Below are 25,598 nucleotides of genomic sequence, written 5' to 3'. Positions count from 1 at the left end.
CGCCGCCAAGCCTCACAGCAGCTCAGTTAGCACTGGGGACGCCCATGATCTTTTGGCCACAGCAATACACGTGCCGATGAGCACGTCGGTCTTCTCAACGCGGCAGCCGGTTTCAGGCAAAGATCAGCGCGGCGCTCTCAAGCAAAGCAGAGAGCAGCCAGCGCACTTCACGGGGCAGATGTTTCAGGCACTTGACACACAGCCCACGATCTCTGCAGTACACAGCAGCCCAGGGGGGGGGGACACAGCAGAGTCTTGAAGTCTTGGTAACCTTTTTGTCCCTGGGTTGCAAAACAGGAGGCCAGCTCTTCTCAGGCCCTTGGAGATTCAGAGTTGAAGACACAGCACACAGCAAAGTCTTGTTTAGGTCAAGTAGGTAGGGTCACAGCACACAGCAAGACCCCTTCTCCTCCTCAGCTTCAGTTGCACAGCAGAACAGGTCAGCCCTTAGAGCACACAGCAAGGCAATCTTCCTTCAGTCCTTCAGCGGTCCGTCTTTCAGCAGAGGTTCCTCTTGATTGTAGAATCTGAAAATCTGTTGTCAGGGGTCCTGTACTTATACCCCTAAAAGTCTTTGAAGTCTTTGTGCAAGTGGGTCCTGAGCCCGGTCTGATCCAGTTCTGGGTGTTGCTGGAGCACTTTGTTTTCCTGGCTTCTGCTTTCCTTTCAGAGTGAGGGGCAAGGTCGTCAGCCGCCCAGCAGGAGGTGGAGCCAGCAGTGTGGCAGGCAGGCACAGCCCTATTCACTCCCAGGTGCTATCTCCTCCCTCCACTCTACTTGCAAATGCAGTCATTCAGCAAAGGGTTGACTCATCCAACCTCGCGGGGGCTCCCCAGCCCCTGTCACTCTCAAACCAGACAGTCAATTCACAAGCATGCCCAGGCACACAGAAGGGTCAGACAAGAGAACAGCTACTCTCTAAAAAGTACTGTTCTCCAACTCAGGATTTAAAAACAACCTCTCCTAAATGATGTGTTATTAAATGCTGAGCTCAGGGATATCAAACACTCATGTCTTATCTTGTTCCTATGAGAAGATAGGCTGATGGCCATTGGCACCAGCCTTCCCCATGTTAGCCTATGGAGCAAGATAACCTTGCAGCAGTGAACACACAAAATGGCCGCTGTTTGCTACCAGAGCATGATACCTGCACTAGTACATGCTCTACCTTTTACATACACTGCACCCTGCCCAGGGGGGTACCTTGGGCCTTCCATAGGGATGACTGACGTGTACAAAAAGGGAAGGGTTAGGCCCGGCCAGTGTGGACACTGGCCAGGAGGACATGGCAGTCTAGGGACTGCAGGCAGGCCTGCGGTGGCAGGCCTGAGACACCATTTTAGGGCTACTCATGTGGGGGGCGCAATCAGCGCTGCAGGCCCACTAGTAGCATCTGTCATCACCAGCCCTGGCACACACAGTGCACTTTACTAGGGACTTCATGGTGATACAAATATGCCAATCAGGTATATCCAATCAATATGATATTTTACACAGGGAGCACTTACACTCTGGCACTGATTAGCAGTGGCAGAGTGTCCAAAGCATCTAAACCAGCAAAAACGAAATTCAGCACAGCATCAAAAATCCGGGTAGCAGAGGCAAAAGATAGGGGAAAAACCCACGCCAAGGATGTCAGGTCTAACATATACATTGTGTCATTATTTGTGAGAACAAAGTGCATGGTAGTGAGGCGAGTTATAGATACGTTTGCTCTGGTTAGCGAGTGGAAAAGAGTGTGCAATGAGGTCTGCTACCTATAATAATTTGAAGATGGTTGATAAATTGTTAATTACATTTCTGATGGATACATCTGCCTGTGGACTCCTCACCTTTTGAATTACCACCATGCGCAGCATTCAACAGAAACTTTTCTTCTCAGCTCCCTCACGTCGACAAGGACGTAAAAATGGAACGCTCCACATGTGATGCCACATGACATCATCGGAGCCAAAAGAAGACCTCATCGGCCTGCTGACATCAGTATCCTTTTTTCCCCGCCGTCGCAGCGTAGCGGGTTTTTACCAGGGCTCTCCATTAATGGGAGTTTCTTTGGATCTTTGTAGCAGCGACCATGGCTAATCAGAGGAAGTCCAGATTCAAGCTATGCAGGGAATGTGGGGGTCAACTGTTGATTACTGACTCTCATGAAGATTGTTTGTGGTGTCTCTTGTCAGACCACGACGTAGGGAGTGTTCATCATGAAGGCGCATGAACCCCAAGGCATCATTGAAGGAGAGGGAGGCCAAATTGTTTATGGCTAATTCAAAAAGACATAAAGAGGTTGAAGGAGGTCGAGGTCCTGGTCCAAGTCGCTGACTCTGCATACCTCAAGGTCATCGAGGAAGCATAAAAAGAAGCTGTGCCATGGGTCTCGATGTTGTTCATTAGAGGATGAGATACCAAAGTCAGAGTCTTCAGCTCCCCGGCATTATAGCAAGGATGAAGTCTCTCCATCTCCTTCCCCAGAGGTGACTCCAGCCCCATCTCCGAGAGCGGTGACTTCACCAGAGCCAAGAGAAGCGACACCTCCACTGCGACCACTCCACCTCTGGCTCCAGGATTTCCAGTGCCACAACTGGAGCCAATTGTGCTGGCTCCTCGAGCAGTCTCAGAACCTGCAGTACTGGATCCAGGGTATCCTGCCTTCAGTGTCTAACACTACTGGTGCGCCAGTTGGCCTCAGGGTTCCGTTGGCATACTCCCTGGGAGGCTTGCCACCTCACTTCCCACAGGCATCTCCCATGCAATTATGCCAATGGCTCGAGGGAGTTGGCCTTTCCTGACACGAGGTTCTCGATGCCGGTACAATCTCTGGAGAGACAAGTGCCACTGAGCGGATCTTCTCCAACGCCGTCTGGTTCAGGTGCGGCGTCGTCTCGACCTCGACCAGCTTCATCTGCTATCCCGTTAGAACTCCCTTCGACCCCGATCCCGAAGACACCAGCGTTCCGAAGATGAGGTCTAGAAGGGAAACTACACATTGTGCAAAAAGTTGGTATGGAGGAACAAATATCTATCAACTTACTTGGTCAGAGGGACCATCAAATTACCCTATAAAAGGTACTTTGTCCCATTCCAATTGTTTTAAATAATTAAAAAAATACACATACTACAATGCCTTCCTTTGAAAAAATCAATAATTATTTTTTGTACATGGAAAAAATAAATAAAGTTATACATATATAGACATCTGCATACCAAACATATATAGACAGAAACATAAACCAATTTTTTGTTACCTATACCAACATATTTTAACAATACATCAGTGTTTGCATGCTCAATCTAGGCGATGCACTCTGAGGTTTCTACACCTCTACAAACATTTACTGAATTGGTAGAGAATGGTGTAGTACACAGACCTCCTTCACCTCTTATTGCACCCTTTGCTCCATCTCTCTCTCAGGGCAGACCTCCTCTCGCAGTTGCCGGTTCTACACTGCCACCTCCAGAGCCAGAGCCTCCACCTTCATGCCTGGAGATTCAATGGGGCACCCTGAGCTCTTTCTCTCTCCAACTGGATGTGGTGGATGTAATTTTAACAGCCAGGGCACACTCCAGCAAATCTGTCTATTCTGGTAGTTGGGCCAAGTTTGATAAATGGTGTGGAGAGATGTCAATTAATCCTTTGCAGGCATATTTTTCTGATATTCTGAGTTTCTCTCTTTCCCTGGCTCAACAGGGTTGTGCAGTAGCTGCTCTTAATGTCTACTTGTCTGCTTTTCTATGTTAACCAGATCAAACCTCTTTCTTTAAATAGCCCATAATTATGAGATGTATTAAAGGTCACACAAATAGGTTTCCTCCTACTTCCTTTATCATGTATCCGTGGGATTTAAATTTAGTTCTCACTTTCTTAATGGGTTCTCCCTTCGAACCTGTACATAGTTGTCCCTTAAGGTTCCTAGGGGCAGATGTACGAGCCCCTTTCGCCACATTTGCGCCGCCGTTGCATCACTTCTGTGACACAGCGGCGGCGTAAACCATGCACCACGTTGAGCCCTATTTACAACGTTACGCATCTAGGGAGATGCGTCACATTGGAAAGCCCTGTGCCACATGAAACCTGCGTCAGGTTTCATGTGGGCGTTCCAGTGCAGGGGGGGCGTTCCGTCGCAGGAACGCCTCGGAAAAGTGCCTGAGTGAAATCTACAAGATTTCACTCAGTCACTTTTCCGATGCCGCTGTGTCAAAACCTTGCGCCTGCTTGAAGCAGGCGTAAGGCGTGATGCACCATGTTAAGGATAGGCCAGGTTGGAAAAGTGCTGAAGTTGCGTCACGCCTGCGACACAACTCCAGCACTGCAGCAACCTTACGCCGGCAGATGTGACACGCATCTGTTTATCCTTGCACCATGATGCGCCGCATTGTAAATGTGGCGCTTCTGTAGTGGCGCAAAGGTGAACTTGTGTCACGTATCTTTCCTGGTGCATCCCTGCTGATTTGCAGGGATGCACCAGGAAATGTAAATCTGCCTCCTAGCGTTTAAGACAATTTTTATGGTGGCTATCACTTCCGCTGGGAGGGTGAGTAAGTTGCAAGCTCTTAGCTCCAAGTCTCCATTTACTTCTTACCATGCGGATAAGATGATTCTTAGGACCAGACCTGCTTTCCTTCCTAAGGTGGTCACTCCTTTCCACCTAGGGCAATCCATCTCTTTATCCACTTTCTATCCTTCCCCTCACCCTTCTAAGGAGGAGGAGAGACTTCACTGCTGGAACCCTAACAAGGGCGGTCAGCTTCTACCTGGACAAGACTAAGAACTTTAGGTTGGACGACCAACTCTTCATCGGATATGTGGGCAAGATGAAGGTCAAGGATGTCCGCAAAACACTGTCCAGGTGGATCATCCTATGTATCAAGATATGCTACACCTTGGCCAAGAAGGAGCCTCCTGAAGGTATTCGAACTCATCCTACCAAAGCTAAGCCTTCTTCTTCGGCTTTAGCTGGAGGTGTCTCTGGTGTAGACATCTGCAAGGCGGCAACTTAGGCCTCTCTCCACACTTTTGCAAAGCACTATTGCTTAGAATCGGAGGTAAGGAAGGACAGCTATTTTGCACGCTCTGTGCTGCAGGATTTTTTGGTATAGGTAGACAGGCACCCGTCGCCAGGAGGAGGACTGCTTGGCGATTCGATTCAAAAGGTGAAGAATCCACAGGCAGATATATCAGAAGAACAAGTTACTTACCTTCGGTAACGCTTTTTCTGGTGAATACAGTATCTGCCTGTGGATTCCTCACTGACCCACCCACCTCCCCTTTGCCTCCCTGTTTATTTATACTGAAAAATAATTGATATACATTTTATCTATTTTATTGTTGAAATTATGTGATACTTGACATTTGGAAATGTCTATGATTTAGAATTTACAGTTTTGGTTGTGTTTTGTATACTATGTATATTTGTGAAAATTTAGTTGGTTCACCCGTTTGCCTCGAACGCCAACGAGGTCTTCTTATGGCTCCGATGACGTCACACGGAGTTGCATGCAGAGCAGTTCCATTGTGACGTCCTCGTCGATGTGGGAGAGCTGAGAAGAAAAGTTTCAGTCGAATGCTACGCATGGGAGTAATTCAAAGGTGAGGAATCCACAGTCAGATACTGTATCCACCAGAAAAAGCATTACAGAAGGTAAGTAACTTGTTCTTATAACTATTACTTTGGAGTTTAAAAAGTTTACGTAGCTTCAACTTGTTTTGTTTAGGGAAAAAAGGTTTTCATAACTTTAAATAAGCTTTAAACCTCATTTTTGATTACATTTTAATGATTTGGTAATTTTTTAAAATAAAAATGTGTTTAAAATCGTAGCCCCTGCTTCTGGGGAAGGCCCCTCCCCTTCTGGTCACGTGATTCCGGTTTTAGCTCCGCCCACTTCTGGTTTTGCTCCTCCTCTGACTCCTCCTCTTCCTGTGACGTGTTTCCTGTGATGTACTTCCTGTGACGTAGTGGTGGTGGGGGTGGAATTAATATTAATACTACTTTCCCTATATACTTCGCCCCCATAGTGGGCACGCGCACCCACTATATCATGCTTGCTAAGCCCTACTTCTGGGTTAGTCCCCTCCCCTTCTGGTCAGGTGCTTCCAGTTTTAGCTTCGCCCACTTCTGGTTTTGGATCCTCCTACGACTCCCCCTCTTCCTGTGACGTGTTTCCTGTGACATACTTCCTAGTTCTATGTTGCATTGGGGGCGGAGTATATAGGGAAAGTAGTATTACTATTAATTCCACCGCCACCACCACTACGTCACAGGAAGTACATCACACAAAACACGCCACAGGAAGAGGAGGAGTCAGAGGAGGACCCAAAACTGGAAGTGGGCATAGCTAAACCCGGAAGCACGTGACCAGAAGGGGAGGGGCCTAACCCGGAAGTAGCGCTTACCAAGCATGATATAGTGGGCGAGCGAGCGCGCACACTTTGGGGGCAGAGTATATAGGGGAAGTAGTATTACTGTTAATCCCACCACCACAACCACTACGTGTGACTGGAGTAGATTGGAGATGAATACAGTGTAATATGGTAGAGTGGAGTGGCGTAGAGTGGAGTGTTGGGCAGAGGAGCGCTGTAGAGTGTAATAGCGGAGTAGCGTACAGTGTAGTGGCATACAGTGGAGCAGTGTACATTGTAATAGTTTAAAGTGGAGTGGAGTGGAGTAGAGTTGAGTCTCATACATTGGAGAGTAAAGCACAATGGCACCTATGGTTGCCCCCGTTGCTTTGTAAATCTGACTTAAGTTTTGTGTTGTGCATGCGACACCATGTGTGACACAAGGGTACCACGATTCAATAATACAGCTAGACCTCAGTTATATTTTTAGGGACAATTGTATTTTCTCCATTTTGAGATGATGTACATATTTGTGGTGAATAGTTAATGGGGTGCAAAGATAAAAGGGGTCCCAAAATGTGTTTTTCCACCAATGTATTTTCCATAGACTATTGTTTTTGACGTAGAGTGAAAATGTCTGAATTGATTTACAAGGCATTTGACAGCATAATACCTTATGGTGTATATATGATGTTTGTATGCTATTAGTCTGGAAGGTTTTATCGTGATTCATCAAATGGTTGGAAAGGTATTTGGGAGCTAAGAACCGAGGAATTTCTATCTTTAGGAATATGAGCTATAACTACAGAGTGGCAATCAGATTTAATATGATTTCTGTCTTTTTTATCTACTTTATTTATTGTGCATTTATTTGGGGAAGGGGGTCCCCAGGGCCTAAAGAGGCACAGGTAGAGGGGCCACATGGCCCCTCTGCTTTTATTTTTTACTAGTGGGTCTGGGGGATGGGGTCCCTAGGGTCTAAAAATGCTTGGAAAGTGGTACCACGTGGCCCCCTCCCCTATAAATAAAAAGATAAGGCCCTGAGGATAGGGGCCCCAGGGCCTAATAAGGCTAGGTAGGAGGGTCACATAGCTCCCCTCCCCTTTATTTAAAAAAAAAGCCCTGGGGATGGGGTCCCCTGGGCCTAACAAGGCTCAGGGAGAGGGGCCTCGTGACCAACCTGAGCTACTGGGTACTGCTTGTCATGATTAGTGATAGCTCTGAGATGTTTGAGTACTGGATGACTTGTGCTACCCACATACCATCTCTCACATGGACACACAAGCATATACAGCATATACACAACAAAGTCTGTGTTACAGTTAGATGTTTCATGATCTCGCTCTCCTGTTTTTTGCCCAGTTACTGAATAACTTCCTACATTATTACTATACTTACAAGCCTTACAGCGTCCACATTTTAAGAAAATTTACCTAGGTGGCACTTTACTTTCTTCACAAATGTTACTTTTGCTTAATTTTAACTAGTTCTTTAAAGGTTGATTTCTCCTTAATAATTAATGTGATCTTGGGATAACTCCCTAATTCGTTCTCCATAACTTTTTCTAATAACAAAAGATGCCAATGTTTGCTAATAATGATTCTTTTTTTGGAGTCTTCCTGACTAAAGGTGGTAATAAACCTGATACCATTTTTTTCTCTTATTCGCTCATTCTTCTCTGCTTATAGATCTTTTCTGTCTATACCTTCGACCTTATCAAGGGCTGAGTTCACACTCATTGCATTTTTTTGGAAGGCTTCATCTGAACTGCAATTTTGTCTAGCCCTTAGCAATTCTGCATAAGGAATGCTGTAGATTAAGTTCTTAGGGTGAATACCCCGAGTGTGGAGGGTACAATTACTTGCTGTGCTCTTTCTTACTAAGCTAGTAACCAGGTTCTTACCCTTAAACTCTATACGCATGTCCAGGAAGTTAAACCTAGCATTTCTAATAGTGCTTGTAAAATCATATTATTGTCTTTGTGTTTATTAACAAACATCATAGCTTTTTTCTCACTGCCCTTCCATATCACAAATGGGTCATCAATGTATCTGATCCAGCGCATGTTCTTCATAACCCTCCAAGGGACCGGCAACCCGATCCTCCCAGCAGCCCATAAACAAATTAACATAGCTGGGGGCAAAGCAGGTCCCCATCACTGTGTCCTAGATCTATTTGAAAAATGTACCATCAAATATAAAGAAGGTAAGCGTAAGGCAGTATGTGATAATATTCAGAATACTTTTTGTGTATAGCAGATATAAAATGTATCATGCCCTCAAGAAATGTCTACATATGTGCACTCCTACTTCATGTCCAGTACTGCCATTTAAACTAACTAAATCAAGGGTTAAAAACAAGTAATCAGGTTTCCAATTTATCTATACATAGTTTTGACGTTTCCAAAGTTTCAGAAGGCACACAAACTTACATATTTTGGACATTTCCAAACTTCCAGGGCAAACTACACCTTGGAATATCCACGTCCCACTCATTGAGTCTGTTGGAAAGCTGGTTACTGGTTGAGGAGGGTTAAACCCTACTCAAGCATCAACCACAATCTCTGTTAGGGTGAAGCAAATGCAAATCCCAAATTAACCTCTGCTTAACTCTTTGGTAGTCTGGCACAAAGCAATCAGCCTTAACTTAGAGGCAATGTGTAAAGTATGTATGCAGCACTTCGAACAGTAACAAGTGAAAACATGAGCAAAAAGAATTTCACACCAATTTAGAAAAATACAGCAAATGTAATAAATAATTTGAGACCAAAATTGTACAAATACAATTGGGAGAACTGGAGATATGCAATTTCAAAATACAGGTAAAAATAGTGCCTGGAAACACAAAGTGTCAACTGTCGACCCGCTGGATTGGGATGTAACAAATGCAGATTTATCTCAATGGAGCACCAATTGGATAAAGGGTTCAAGTAAAGCCAGCTGAATAAATGTGCCTTAAATCCTGGTTTCCGGAGTGTTGCGCAATCCTGCCTTGTGCTGGGGTGTTTCTAATGCGGATACAAAGAGATGTGCTGCATTTGGTCTGCTTGAAAGACCACAGCTGAACTGGCAGAGCACCTTTAGGCCCACTTCCAAGGGCAAGGATGCTTGTTTTTTCGGTCCAGTGTGGACCTGGTTTGGCAGTTCGGTCTGGACTGTTCCCATGAGGAATGAGGTCAAGACTTATTTGCATATAGCTGGGTCCAAACTTGGGTGGCATAGTGAGAAAAAGAACAAGCCTTAATGTAGGATCGCTGTTCCTATAAAATAAAGTAGCAAAGTATAATTAACTTTAGTACACAGCATTCATTCACATAGTGTGGGAACCACAATGCAGAGAGGAAAGAAAACCTGAGGTAGACATTGTCTGCATCCAAAGGCACGACTTGATGGTGTTATGTGGCCCACAACTGTGTTGTGTCAAACCAGCCATATTTTACAAACTAGTGCCAAGCTCTTCTGAGCTAGCCCAGAATCAAAAACGCAATATGTGTTTCATTTGATACATTTTATATATTATTTAGATCACAGAAGTATTTTATTATTCTCTGTCACGCCTGAAATGCAATCCGTGCGTCATAGGTGTAATAACATGCTGAGTAAAAACATACATGAGACATAGGGTACCTACATTCATACTCTTACTTACCCCAATTGGGATAATGTTCCTGCCACTCAGGAGTGGGTGTATGACCCTGTAGTCACACATTTTTCAGAGTTTTAAAAGCACTGCCATGAAATTTAAAGAAGGACGAAGGTTCCACATAAACTAGAAAGGTAGTAAACAATTCAAACAAACATCAGCAGTGTATGGTAGCTGATATTTGTGGGGACACACCCATGTTCTCAAGATTAGCATTCCTCACAAACACCTATTTTTGTTCCCGCACTCTCGTCCTAATTTTGCTTGCAGGGGAGCAAGCTTAAGAGACGATCCCCAAAGATTTCAGTAGTCGGTGGGCAAGACTTAGGTGACCACGTGAAACATTAACAAGTGGAGATGTACACAGCGCATCATCATATGAAGAGGGAGCCCCTAGGGAATGTATTTTCCTCAAGCCCATGCAGCCTGTATATGCAGATAGGTCATAGGAAACGGGCTGAAACATGTTGTCAATTATTTTAGGATTATAAAGGAACAATCAGTCCCTTACTGTAGAATAATCAAGCATGAAACATAGAGGTGAAATATGAGCCATGCAACAAAATCTCAATGAATATATAAAGGCATTTATTCACACACGTAACACAAAAAATAAAAGTGGGGAACAATGAACAAAGGAAAAATAATTTCAAAACTCAGACATTTTAGAGTGACTGAGGGAATAATAAGGAAATTATTTCACATATCAGTTTAGAGTTCCATTGCTACCATAACTTCTCTACATGAAAATTTGAGTAGTCATGGTACTAATTGTCGACAACATTTCGATTCCTCCATAAAATATGGGGATCATCATCAGGACATAATGCATTATGCATGAGAAGGTAAATGCCTCTAAAATGAATGAGAATAAAAACGAGAAAGGAGAAAAAGCAGAGTTGGTTGACCAAGAGACGGAAGAGAGAAGAGAATGAGCAAGATTGTCAATGATTATATAGAATCATAAACAAAACTATATTCAGCCAATCCATGTATGTATGTGTCCAGGTTCCAACCAACTTTGTAGTGAGTGGATCGGTAAAAACAGGGAAACGCTAATCTAAATGGAAGAAATGCAGAATGTGAATGGCATCCAAACCGCAAATATAGCCTCAAGTGCAAGTAAAAAAGGGCCATGAAAGAGCTTGGTTTACCATATGCGGCAAAGCACAGTTGGCAAGAATCACCAGCAATGAGGGATGGTCCCCAGCCGTGCACCGTCTCGATAGCAGGAAAGTGGATAATAAGGGTGATTAATGTTAGGATGTAATAGGCCAAACTTCAAAGAAACAAAATATTGCAGCAATGTGAAGGGAGGCAAGATTGAAGGTACAAATATGAGCAGGCTTATGCTATCGGCTTAGCTTACCGCATGCTTTGGTAAATGGTAAATCGCAAACACAGGAGGAGGGCCTGGGCGCGTTGCATGCAGCGTCTCTGATAAAGAAAGGGGTGCGCATGTGTATACTGTGAGAGAGCAGAGGGTGAAGAGGGGTTGAAAATGCAAAGTGGCAAGAATAGAGAAATATAGGTCGACCATGTTGTAATTGGTCAGAGTATAAAAGAGTCTAGGCAATAAGTGTAATAAAATGTTAGCTGAAAAACGATTCGTACAAGAATTAAATATTTTCAATTTGCATGCAACACATTATACACAATAGTAGAAAAACTTGGCTTACGCAGTTAAACATCAACTACCAAGAGAATGAAGGTAGAAAGAGGAAAAGTAGATTAGCATATTATACATGGTACCATTAGAGATTTGGAGACACCCCATGGTGAGGTAATCAAGGAAGATACAATAGATTCAGGTATGACAGTGAATATGTGTGCTGCATGCTCTATATACAGACCACTAGGAGTGAATGTGTAAAATACTGGGGCAATTTATATTATTATGTTCCGAAGAAAGCTCTGGACCAAATAGGCCATAGAAAAGGGCCTGAAATACATCGCCAATAATTTTAGGGTCATAGGACCATTTCATCCTAAGAACCCCACTGAAACATAATTTTTTAACTCATACCCACTCTGGGGATCAAAAGAGCTTCCTGGAATATGGATGAGCCCATCCTTGCTTTGAGGGGCTAGGGTGAAACCGATGATGAAGCATGCCACTATTAGAGTGGGTGAAGGTCATACTAAAAAAAGAAAGGGATTCCTCTCAATTTATTAAACTTTGATTGGCTTTCCACATGAGATAGGAACTTCTTTTGTAAGACCACTCGTTGTTGCATTATTACGTTGGGGAGAGTGTATCCCTTGGGTCTTTTTTTCCTATAAGGTCTCCCCCTCCAGCTTGATAGATTAGGCTTAGGCCAAGTAAATGGCAACTTTCTAAAAGTGCCATTTTCAGAATTTTGACTTAAAATCAGATTTTTCCATTCAAGAGGGTTTTAAATAAAAATTCTTCAGACATTATACTTGAAATTTCTACCTGCTCCCAATTGAAAGTTATCACTTATTGCATGTAATGAGTGAACCCAATGTTATCCTATGGGAGTGGGAGGCCTTTCAATAGTGAAAACTTAATTTAAGAGTTTTTCACTACCAGGACACGTAAACTTTAATAATATATGTCCAGCTTTTTAAGTATACTGCACCCGGCCTTCTGGGCTGTTCAATGCCTGCCCTAGGGGTGGCTTATTTGTATGAAAAAGGAAGCTTTAAAACTGGCAAACGTTTTTTTTTGCTTGGTCGAAAATGCAATTTTAAACTGCACACACAGGCTGAAATGGGAGGCGTCAAACATGTTTTCAAAGCTACTTAGGTGGGTGACACAATTAGTGCTGCAGGTCGACCAGTAGAATTTGGTTTACTGGCCCTGTGTACACATAGTACCACTTTTCTCAGAGATTACAAGTAAATTGAATGCGGCAATTTGATTTAAGCCAATGTTACCATATTTAAAGGAAAGAACACACGCACTTTAGCACTAGTTAGCAGTGGTAAAGTGTGCAGAGTCCTAAAAGTCAGCAAAAACAGTTTCAGTAAAAAGGAGGGTGCAGGCAAAATGTTTGGGGATGACCCTGCAGACAGGGCCAAGGCTAACATAGTCAAATCACTACTGCAGATTACTCCCTTCTCTGGATGGAAAACTCCACAGTACTAAATCTATTTACACCTGTCAGAAAGCCTTTTGTGAAGTCTTTGCAGGCACTGAAAAAAGGTAACTCCAGTCCTAAACTGTTATGTTATGTGTATTTGTAAAGTACGCTATCACCTGCGAGGGTATCCTGGTGCGGAGAAGTTGTGTGTGTATCTAGCCTTACCTATGGTATTTTAAAAAGCAATGACTTCAGCTTCTTGTGTAACTGAAGTAGAGCAAGAAGAGAGGAGGAGGCTCTGATGTAGTCAGAGACCATTCCATTCGTTTAGGAGTGATGTAAGAGAAGTCCTGTCCTCCTGATCTGGTTCTGTGTATAGGTGAGGTGTGTGCGAGTAGTAGTCCTGCAGAGAGTCAGTGTCTGGGTAGCTAATGGAAGGACATGTGACAGGTTCAGGTAGATGGGACCTAAGTTGTTTAGTGCCTTGACTGTGTGTGTTAGGAATTTGAAATTAGTACGTTTGTGTATTGCAAGCCAGTGTACCTCCCTGAGGTGTGGTTGATGTGAGTTCTGTGTGGGAGGTCGATGATGAGTCTGGCTGCTGAATTCTGAATTTGTTGTAGTCTTTTCATAATCTGCTTGGTGATCCCAGCATTGAGGGTGTGCCAGTAGTCCAACTTGCTAGGGACTGGGACATGGGTGACAGTTTTTTTAGCGCTGCTATGGAGCCATTTCAAGATCTTCCTTAGCATCTTTATTTATTTATATTTATTTATAATTACATTTATATAATGCGACAGCTACCCGGAGGTTTCCCGGCGCCTGCGGACACATGAATACAAGAGGGAAGCAGCAGGTCAAAGCTCAGACATTAAATAAACATGTTTTGATACATTTCCGAAATTGAACATAATTGAGTTCAAAACGCAGTGAGGGTGGAAGAGAGTTCCATAGGGACGGGGCTAAGTGGGAAAAAGACCGTCCGCCCATGCGGGTAAGTCTAAACCTAGGGACTACAAACTTAGCCTGGCTAGATGATCTGAGGAGGCGAGAAGGGGTGTATGGGTGAACTAGTGCCTTAAGGTAGCAAGGGGCAGTACCGGCTTTGATTCTGTGCATATAGCAAAGGGCTTTAAATTTAGACCGTTTTTCAATCTTTAGCCAGTGTAAGTCCCTGAGAGACCCTGTAATGGGAGTCATTCGAGGTAACTGACTGAGAAGTCTGGCCGCTGAGTTTTGGACCACTTGAAGCCTCCTGATTACATCCTTGTTGGCACCTAGATGGAGAACATTGCCGTAGTCCAGTCTGGATACGATTAAAGCTTGAACCACCATCTTTTGAGTCACAAGTGGCAGCATCCATAAACATTTTTTAAGCCACTTCCAAATGCCAAAGCAAGTAGACGCGATCTTGACCGCTTGTTGTCGCATGGACAGTTGTTCATCAACAATAATGCCAAGGTTGCGGACAGATTGCGAAAGTAGGGGAGGGGCACCCATTTGCAGAGGCCAGTGCTGAGGGTCCCAGAGAGCCTTGTTTCCACCAAAAATTAAAAGTTCTGTTTTTCCTCCATTCAAATTTAACTTATTAGTGTGCATCTAACCAGCAATTTTTTGTAGAGAAGGAGATTTCAAGGAATCTTTGGTCGATAAGGAGAAGATAAGCTGGGTGTCATCAGCATAGGAATAGATAGGGTGTGGAATCATGAATCAGGATGCAGTGACAGAGTTGACTTTTGTGGTCATGTTCACTTTGCTGTCGATTATTCAGAGGGTTCTGGCATGGGTGCTGGGTGTGGATGTGGGTCTGAGGTTGGCTGGCCACCAGTTGGGTCCCATGGTGAGGTGCTCTTGCCAATGATCCCTACTTCTGTCATGTCAGTGTTGAGCTGAAGACAGTTGGCTTTCATCCTGTGAGCAACTTTAGTCATGCAGGCTGTGAACTTCTTTCATGTGGGATCTCATCCGAGAGGGAGAGTATGAGCTGTGTGTCATTGGTGTAGGACAGGATGTTGATGTCATGTGTGCTGATGATGTTGACCAGGAAATCATATATGCATTAAAGAGGGTGGAGCAGAGTGACAATTCATGAGGCACTCCAAAGGGGAATTTGCAGGCTTCCAAGAATTAAAGCTCCAGGCTGACAGCTTGTGTTCTATCTGTTAAGAAGGAGCAAATCTAGTGGAGAGCGGGTCCTTCAATGCCAATCTCATGAAGGTGCCTGATGATGATGGGATGTGACACTGTGTCAACTGCTGCAGATAGGTCCAGGAGAATGAGGGCTTGTGTGTCTCCTCGGTCAAGGATCATGCGGATGCCATCTGTGATGGCGATGAGTGCTTTTTCTGTACCATTGTTTGGCTTGAATCTGGACTGTGTGGCATTGAGGAGCTGTTGGTTACTGATGTGGTAGGTGAGGCATTGGTTGATTAATTTGTCTTCACTGATTATGGTAGCAGGGAAAAAAAAAAGAGGATGGTTGTTAGTGCTTCGAATATCTTTAGGAGTCCTTTGGAGAAGGTGTGGTAAAGACAAGGGCCAGATTAGGGCCCCGAGTGGATGGTTTTCATGGTAGCAGCAATTTTGACAGTAAAGATAGAAAGCCATGTGGGCAGGGTTTCATTCTTCAACTGTGATGGGAAGTTGAGTTGTGACAGCGCTGGATCTGGTTGAGGATCAAAGACACTGTTTATGTTTATGACTGAATTAACCTTTGTGAATAGTACCGAGAGAGTTGACTAAAATTATTGGAGTCGCAGAAGCTCCACCTGACCCGTATCCCACCACACACTGACCAAAAGACTCCACCACAATGGCATCCAAGGGGACTCGCTCAGATGGATCACCTTCTTCTTTACCGGAAGAACCAAGAGGATGTTCCTCCCACCTTTCTTCTCTGAACCCAAGGAGATCGCCTTTGGTATCCCCAGGCCTAATCCGTCAGCTCCACATTCTTCAATGCATATATGACCCTGCTGGGCAACATTGTCAGATCCCACAGTCTCAACATAATTTCCTACGCAGATGACACTCAACTCATACTCTCACTCATCACCACCACCAGAATCAGCTTCCACAGATGCATGACAAATGTCCCCGACTGGATGAAGAACCATTGTCAACTGACAAGACGGAAGTGCTGATCTTTGGCAACAGCAGCAACACATGGAATGACTCTTGATGCCATCAGACCTACGCCCGCACCCACTCCCTCCAATACCACCAAAAACCTCAGAATCATCATTGACAGCAAGCTCACCATGACATCACATATCAACACCATCTCCTCCATCTACTTCCTCACTCTGCATATACTATGTATGATCTCCAAGTGGCTACCCCTACCCACGAGAAGCACCGTAAAACAAACCCTCATCACCATCCTACTGGACTACGGCAATGCCCTCTATGTAGGAATCGCACCACACCTTCTACAGAGACTTCAGACCATACAGAATGACGCAGCCATACTCATCCTATGCCTTCCCCAACTAACCCACATCACATCCCACGTCAGGAAACTCCACTGGCTTCTGATACAGAAGAGAGGCCAATTCAAGCTGCTGAACCACGCCCACAAGGCTATACACAACCAAGGTCCCCCCTACATTAACCCCTGCCTGAACTTCCACCAATTATCGAGAAGACTACGCTCTGCCTCTCTTTCACTTTTCATACTCCCCGCATCCACCGAAGCAGAAGTGAAGCACGCTCCTTCTCCTACATCACAGCAGAGACCTGGAACAGCCCCCTCCCACACCTCCGAGCCATCATCTCACTTCCAGAATTCCGAATGGCTCTGAAGACCTGACTGTTTGAATAAGCCTCCGGGGTCTGCAAGTATCTGGATACCCTATTGGGTGATTAGCCGCACTTTATAAATTCTGATTCATTGATTGACATTTGAAAAATATACTTGATTAGAATGGTCATTGTTTCATGGGAGCTTGTTAATGTGCCAGCCAGCATGACTGAAGCAATGTACTTGCCTTGAGGAATCTACTTCTTATATAGAAGGACAGAGAAACCACAGGAACTTGTGGAGGGTTTTAATTTTCTTTGTACTAAGAAAACTAACACATTTAAAAATATTGGATTGTAATCCTACCCAGAACACTCCAAGGAAATCGTATCAAGAATTTCTATGAATCAGATTCTTGTTATCAAAGTAGGTCACTGTGCCTGCTGCAGAGGAACATAAGAAACGTACGATAAGACTTTACTCTGGCCTGGCTAACTCAGTCTTTTATCATTCCTTGACGGATTCAAGAATTTCCACTTAAATAAATAATAATTTACCTTACATCTGTTATCTCTTCTTACAGACTTTGCCGAGTTTTTGAAATATCAGTTATTTCTACGTTAATACGGGAAGCTTTGTGAATTGTCTTAACTTTAAACCTTATCATGTTTAAATTACTTGAGATACGATGTGATTTCATTCAAGTCACTTTTTTTATCTTCGACAAGGTTACCTGTTGAATGGTCGACTAGGTCACTGGTTCAATGCACTTGTGTTTTTTTTTCTCAAATATACCTCATGCCGCCAGGAAGGAATCCAGGATGTGTAGCTAGGGTGCACATGTTATCATTACTTAAAGAGCAGCTGCAGGGAAAGAACGGAGGGCATAAGTAGAGACACTCTCTAAAAAGTACTGAGAACATGCAGAAAATTACTTAGATCAGACGCGAGTGACAATTTCATTAGAAGGTTAACTGGATCAGGCCATGGTAAAAAAAAACTCATAACGAATAATGTGTTTCAAAACTTGGAGCTGCCAGTGAAGTTGTCCTATTCAGAAGAAGAAGGCATGAAACAGAATCTAAGCTTAACTGGGAGAGCTTCAGACACCCATGATTATTTTGCAGTTCTCAGTGCTTGTCCCTCTGGGTGCGCCCATTCCAGTTGCAACCCAAGTCTCTCCTCCAGTGGTACATGCAGTGCTGCTGCTGGGCTCCTAATCTCCAGCTCCATAACCAGAATGTCTGGAGAGTGGATGCATCAGGCCCGCGCTGTGTCTATTATTAATCAGAATATTCATGAATTGGTTATATTGTTGTTTAATACCCAAAACCTGGAATTTTGGGAGATAATGATCAACACAGAGCTTGGGATGGGTGGCAGGAGCAGCAAGACAGGGGAGCATGACCTGAGCACCCAGGCAGGAGACGGGGGGTGGGGTTAATGTACCTCAGAAACAGACTGAATTATGAAACTCATAATCATGTTGATGTTTTTCACTAAAAATTGCCATGCCTGGTAGGTTAGTGGACAAATGCGTCCAATGTGGGACCTGTGTTCAACCTCAAGGTCGAAGGTTGAAATCCTGGCTGGTCAATTCAGTCTTTTATCCTTCTGAAATCAATGAAATTAGTACCATTGGGTTGGGTAACAATAAACATCTGTTTTTCAGCTCTAAGATCATGATATGTTTATAAACCACAAGAACAGGCAGGATAGATGGGGTAAGCTTGCTTCTGATCTACAGACCTTTGCACTCATGTTGTGGAGGAAGCAGTACAATCTGACAGTTAGCGATCTGCATGGAATGCTGGGATTACCTTAGCCAATCAGCATGTTTGAAATGTTGGCCCTCATCATGCTGTTTGCCTGAATTCTACGTACAAAGAGTGCAGAGTGCAAACATAGAGCAGACAGGGAGACTTTGTCAGTGCTGCTTTAATCTGTTGGGTTTGATTAAGGAGGGTGCATTATTGCTCCATGCTGTCAGGTGATGACAGCTGTTAATTGACCTTCCCTTCATTATGCACTCTTGCTTGAAGCTCGTTTACATAATTGAAAGACAGGCAATTAACAGCGGTTAACTCTAACTGCAGAGGTCATTACCTTTATTGCAAATCAAACATCTGTACACCACCAAATAGCTGCAATGTGATTGATTCCTAGCCGGTCAATATCTATCCAGTACATTCATAGCTAATATTTATATCAAACCTAATTATACTATCAAATTACATATCACTATGCCTTCTTCCCCTAACTGCTGCCTATAACCTCACAGAGTTCTAGCCAGAGTGTTAATCTAGCTCAGGAAATGTGCCTGCAATGGCAGACATGATGGTTTAGGAGGAATGTTTAGAACCATCTACTTTCCTGTGCAGAAGGCAGGATATGTGCATACATATGGTTCTTATCTTTACTGCTACAAGCTCCTAAAATAAGCGAGTCCCCAAAAACATCACTTTCTTTATATTTTTCTTATATATTTTGGAGATTCCAATCTGTGAAATTTGTGTAGTCCATGAGTTTTCACTTTGTTCTAAAATAAGTGTCTTGTTTTTCTGTCTGATTTACTATCCTAAGTAGTTAAAATATATTTTAATGAATTACCTTTGACTGCAGTAATGTAATATATATATGCAGCTGATAAATTTCAATAACTGAGATTCCTTTGGAGTGTGAAGTGGAAGGGGCTGAGAGGCCATGCGAAGCTTGAACTTTCTTCGGCAAAAAATCTTTAGGTGAATTCCAGAGAGGAGGTATGCAATACAGTGTTTGTAAATGATGTCAGCAGTATGAGTTGACAAATCTAGAATGTTGTCAGCGAAGTTTTGAGAGGATTGCGGATGTTAACATGTCACCAGGTTGAAAAATGCGAGAATTTATTCGAAATTCGATGTCAGAGGGAACACTTACCCCTATATGATCACCTATAATACCTGGGGGCAGATTTATAATAACTGGCGCATCCCTGCGTATCAGCAGGGATGCGCCAGTTATTGTGCGCCACAGCTCCGCCACCATGGATGCGCCGCATTTACAATGCGGCACACCATGGGGCAAAAACAGCACAGATGCGTGACGCATCTGTGCTGTAAAAGTGGCGCATTGCTGGAGTTGCGTCGCAAGCGCGACGCAGCTCCAGCAATGCTTTGGGGGGACCTATCTTCATAATGCTGCGTCAATCCTTACGCCTGCTTCAAGCAGGCGCAGGGTTTTGATGCAGCATGGGCTCAAAAGTGACTGAGTGAAATCTTGTAGATTTCACTCAGCCACTTTTAGGAGGCGTTCCTGCGACGGAACGCCCCCCCCCTGCACAGGTACGCCTACTGCTGGCGCAGGGCTTTACAACATGACGCATCTCCAAGATGCGTCACGTTGTAAATACCCCGCAGGATTTGCGCCGCCGCTGCGTCACAAAAGTGACGCAACGGCGGCGTAAATGAGGCGCAAGGGCCTCATAAATCTGCCCCCTGATTTCTATGGCTTTGCTTTATCTCAGTATATCACTATGAGCTATGTCTCAAAGCGACCTGAAGCAGCTAGGGTAGCATGTTAGTTCCATGTAAACCACTCCAAGGTAGCCACTTATGCTAACTTGCTAACTGTCCAAACCGTTCTGTTAGTGTTAAATAATCATATATGCAATATACACTATCGGAGAAGCAAAGTTGCAAACCTATCCACAGATCCCTAGGAAAGTTGCTAAAAGCGTTTATAGCTTGCGGTACTCAGCTAATAGGTGTAAACCTAAAAAAAGGTCCCTTCTAAAACTTCTCCCCCTCTTCATGTCCACCTCCTATAAGTGCACAATGTTAAACCCTTCACTATACTCCACTGCTCTCTAATTAGGTTTGCATTTTGCATGTTTTTGCATATTTTTTGTATATTTGCATACATACATGCAGCGATTACTAACCAAGAGATTGTGAAGAATCCTAGTCCAGGACCAAAAAAAGGTGTCCTCTGTTTTTGCAAAATATTACTGATCATATTCAACAGAAAAAGCAGGCGAGTTGCACATCAACCACCCAATAAGGACTCGTCCTTAATTGTTGGAAGCTGTTATCAGCATCCCAGCTTTGTGTCTCAGCGTCAAGTTAAAGCCCCAATTTTTCAAGGTAGGATTTTGCAGGCTCACAGTGAGATTTTGCAACGTATAAAAATATTTTGATGAAGATGCGTGGGTTTGATTATGATAAGTGAGCTCATCTTTGACTCGCTCGCTTGCATGTCTTCCTACAATTCAATCTTTTATGAGTAATTTATCTTCGCAGATATCTAGGTGGAAAGTGATGGAGTGCTTCTCTCGTTAATTAGCTGATTAAGGATGTTCTCGCCTGCGGGGAGGTGCGGATTATGCGTCGCCTTCTCTGTGTAGCTACTTTAAGGCGTGATAATAAACAGTGGCGAAATGCACTTGATAGCTCTTTCCTATCCACAGCAATAAGCAGACATAAAAACATACCCGACCTGTTTTCCAGACTGACAAATTTGCATGTATGGCTGCCTTGCAGATTTGATTTGATCAACTTATGGTTGAGTCATGTAAAAAAGGTGCCAACAGGCATGCCATGCCCCAAGAGAGGATCTCTGTATACATTTCCCAGCTTTGGTGGATGTAAAAAGCATGAACATTATCTCGCTTTGCAGAGCAAAATTTTGCACGAGTGAAACAGTAGGTGAACTGTGAAACTTCGCACACTTTCCAAAGGTTAAAGGTCAAGTACTCTTTTAGTTGATGATAAGGTATGGTGAAACTAAATACTTTACGCCTACTAATTTAGTGAACATTGATGAGATGGGTAAAGGTCTTTCCAGTTATAGCAAAAACGAATTACTCTGAGTGGACAGTACAGAAGCAGTCGAAAGGGCAAAAACGTTATTGCATCTGTGGTTATTGCAAAAGAAAATCGAGATCTTTCCTAGCAGTCCAGTGCCTCGGAAAAGCTGGTCGAATCAGGTCAGGGTTGATCTCAGGCCAAGGTGATTATTTATTTCTTTTTTGTATTTATAGCGGAACTTTGGTCTTTAAGCGGGATAAAAAAAAGTGGGGTGTACCTAAAAGGGTGTCGCTTATGTAATAATTGTTGTGGGTTAAACGCATAAACCAAACTTCTGTGATTCCCATACAGTGCCACCCCGCTGGTATTTTGGTGTCTCCCTAAGCTTTCTGTTACTGCAACCAGAGAAATAACACAAGAACTGACATGCTCCTAAAACCAGCCAGGTTTATTGGATTTTGTAGTGTCTTTCCCAGCCCACGTGCATGTAAATGATTTACACCACACACGGAGCTCAGTATTATACATCTTTATTCTCTAGATGGTAACCATTAACTGACACGTACTGCATCATGAACTTTATTAACCACACATAGCCTTTTACGTCACTGCACTACGGAGTCCGTTAGGGACCGTAGATGTCCTGCGCTATATAATATACAAGACATTACATCTTTCTCAATGGATGTCTCTGTGCACTCGGCAGAGATGCTAAGAATTGGATGACCATGTATTCTGAACCAAAAAAACAATAGAGAGAGTGAGGGTAATGAGGATCCCGAACCCCCGGTCTGGATATGAGTATAAAACAAAGGAGGGAGAGAGATGCAGTCGAAAAAGATTCAATCGAAAAGAAGGGGGAGAGATAGAGAAAGGAATAATTCAGGGCAAAAGAATTTCCTATTTGGAAAAAGACCCATCACTCACCAACCTGGTTGGTGACATGCTTCATCGTCTGGGTCCCACCCTGACTGCCGAATGCCGTCAGGGTGTGCTCCGACGCCTGGAATTCCAGCGGAACGGGTTTTCGTGTGTGTAGATAAGTGAAAACGTGAATGATGAAAAATAAAAGTGATATATTAAAAGTGTCAGCGGTGTGCTTCCTAATAATTTAATATGAAGCCACTTGGCATGATTAAAACCTGTGAATAGATATCGTAACTGGTATTAATGGCCAGTGATATCAGTGTTGGTATGTGTGTGTGGTCAACATGTTTCAACCTTTCTAGTAATTCTTAGGTTTTCGTCAGGACCAGGAATTTGAGGAACGGGGGGTCTGCACTCGCTAAGGTGCACCCACACCCTGAACCTCTGTGTACTACACCTTTATTAGAGAGTAGTTTGTTGTGCCTTCAAGCCGTTCTTGAAGGATGATTCGGATGTGTAAAAGTAAAATCCGAAAAAAGAAACTTTCTATTGGAATTATTCCCATTAACTCTCCACGCTCACTTATTATGGTATGGGACATGCAATGTGAGTTGTTGCATGCAATCTATTGTGGGTTGTTGAGGGTGGTTTTTGCATGTCTCAATCCATGTATAGGGCATGCATTGTTGATTTGGCGAAAATAATTATTATTAATATTCTCGCATCACGTGCATTAGTTGTGCCTGTCTGTTGGCAATACAAGAAGGGCATACGTGATGATTCACACTGCTATCAAACATTTCTAGTGCCGTGCACGTATATTTGTAAAAGTTTAGACAGAGACAAACAAATAAAGAGCGCTCAAGGACTCACGTTAAAAAGGCTAAATATAAAGCCTCATGGTTCCCGTGGGGAGCGTGGGCTCTGAACCATTGCTGTGATAGAAAAGGAAACAACATTTTGAGCTTGATTTGTCTTACCTTGATCTTGTGAGGCCCTTCTATAGTTGGAGTAGGGATACACTTACGTTCTCTCACCGGTACGCCCGTTTACACACCTACTTCGGGGTCCCACAGTTACCGAATGCTGGCGCTGTGTCTATCACGGTCGGTATTTAAGAGAAAATGCTTCTGCCCTTGTGACTTGGGGTGTGGTTTAATTGGGTCATAGGGATCAAGGTAAAATTCTGTATTTTGTCAAAAGTGATAAGGGCTCTGCAATAAAGAGGTGTTTATTTGCAGATGTTTGCTGAGTCATAGGGCTCAGCTTAAAATTCAGTAACCCGTGTAAATAATAAGGGTTCTGCAGTAAAGAGGTATATTGCAGAGAAAAGGTAACAATGGATTCTGATTGAAACCTTGGTGTGTGTTATAACAATAAACTGAGAAGAAGAGATAACAGAGACCAAATTCATCTACTAAGTACTGAGTTCCATGGTATATTGTCGTTCAGCCCTGTTATGTGGGTTGACAGACGGTACACCCATCTTTGTTCCTTTTCAAAGAGTGTATTCTGACTTTCGACAGATTCAATAACAGTCCAAATCATATCATTTGGAGTGTGGTTATTGCTGATAAAATGTTCAGTCAATTTAGTAGTCGCTTTCTTGCATCGGATAGTACTACGATGCTCTGTTATGCGTTGTTTAACTTTACGAGTGGTCATGCCTACATAACGTAGATTACAGGGGCATGTTATGAGGTAGACTACATTGCAACTGTTGCAATTGGTATGTTTTTTTTGTGTCCAGATCTTGTTGTTTTCCAGTGTCAGTGTTTTGGTGTGTGTAGTGAGGTGACATAATGAGCAGTTCCCACAGGGGCCCAATGACAACATTGCAAGATTTCATCTTTTGGCTCAACACCTGTGACCCCCATCTAAAATTTACACACATCATTGATAAAACCACTATGATATTTTTAGATGTGGAAATCCACAATGAAAACAACAAACTTGAAACAAAAACTTATACCAAGCCAACATCCAAAAACAATCTACTACAATATGATAGCTTTCACCCGAGAGCACTAAAAGAAAATCTACCCTATGGCCAGTTCCTTCAATTAAGAAGGAACTGTAGCAAACTGACAGACTACAAAACACAGGCCTCTTCTCTCTCCAAAAAGCTTTCAGAAAGAGGTTACCCTCAGCATATCTTGGACAAGGGCCAAAAACGGGCGAGAAACCAACCCCGAGATGCCCTATTAGAAGAAACCAGTAGACCGATACAGAAACCACCTCTCACCTGTGTGACAACCTATAATATTATGTCGAATAAGGTGACGAACACAATCGGAAAAAGATGGTCATTCCTAAACACTGGCAATCTGCAATGGGAGAAGCCTTTATTCTCAAACAAACGAGCAAGAAGTCTAAAGGACTCACTGGTTAACACTCGACCGAAGAAAATCACTGCAGTTGATGCAGCCACAGTCCTGTCCTTTTGGGGACTACCGAAAGTTACAGGTCACTATCCCTGTGGGAACTGCTCAGTATGTCACCTCACTACACACACCAAAACACTGACACTGGAAAACAACAAGATCTGGACACAAAAAAACCATACCAATTGCAACAGTTGCAATGTAGTCTACCTCATAACATGCCCCTGTAATCTACGTTATGTAGGCATGACCACTCGTAAAGTTAAACAACGCATAACAGAGCATCGTAGTACTATCCGATGCAAGAAAGAGACTACTAAATTGACTGAACATTTTATCAGCAATAACCACACTCCAAATGATATGATTTCGACTGTTATTGAATCTGTTGAAAGTCAGAATACACTCTTTGAAAAGGAACAAAGATGGGTGTACCGTCTGTCAACCCACATAACAGGGCTGAACGACAATATACCATGGAACTCAGTACTTAGTAGATTTATTTGGTCTCTGTTATCTCTTCTTCTCAGTTTATTGTTATAACACACACCAAGGTTTCAATCAGAATCCATTGTTACCTTTTCTCTGCAATATACTTCTTTACTGCAGAACCCTTATTATTTACACGGGTTACTGAATTTTAAGCTGAGCCCTATGACTCAGCAAACATCTGCAAATAAACACCTCTTTATTGCAGAACCCTTATCACTTTTCACAAAATACAGAATTTTACCTTGATCCCTATGACCCAATTAAACCACACCCCAAGTCACAAGGGCGGAAGCATTTTCTCTTAAA

Source organism: Triturus cristatus, chromosome 4_1 (genome assembly GCF_964204655.1).
Source record: "Triturus cristatus chromosome 4_1, aTriCri1.1, whole genome shotgun sequence".
Lineage (NCBI taxonomy): Eukaryota > Metazoa > Chordata > Amphibia > Caudata > Salamandridae > Triturus > Triturus cristatus.
The sequence above is the reverse complement of the archived record's forward strand: the minus strand, read 5'-3'. Positions refer to the sequence as shown.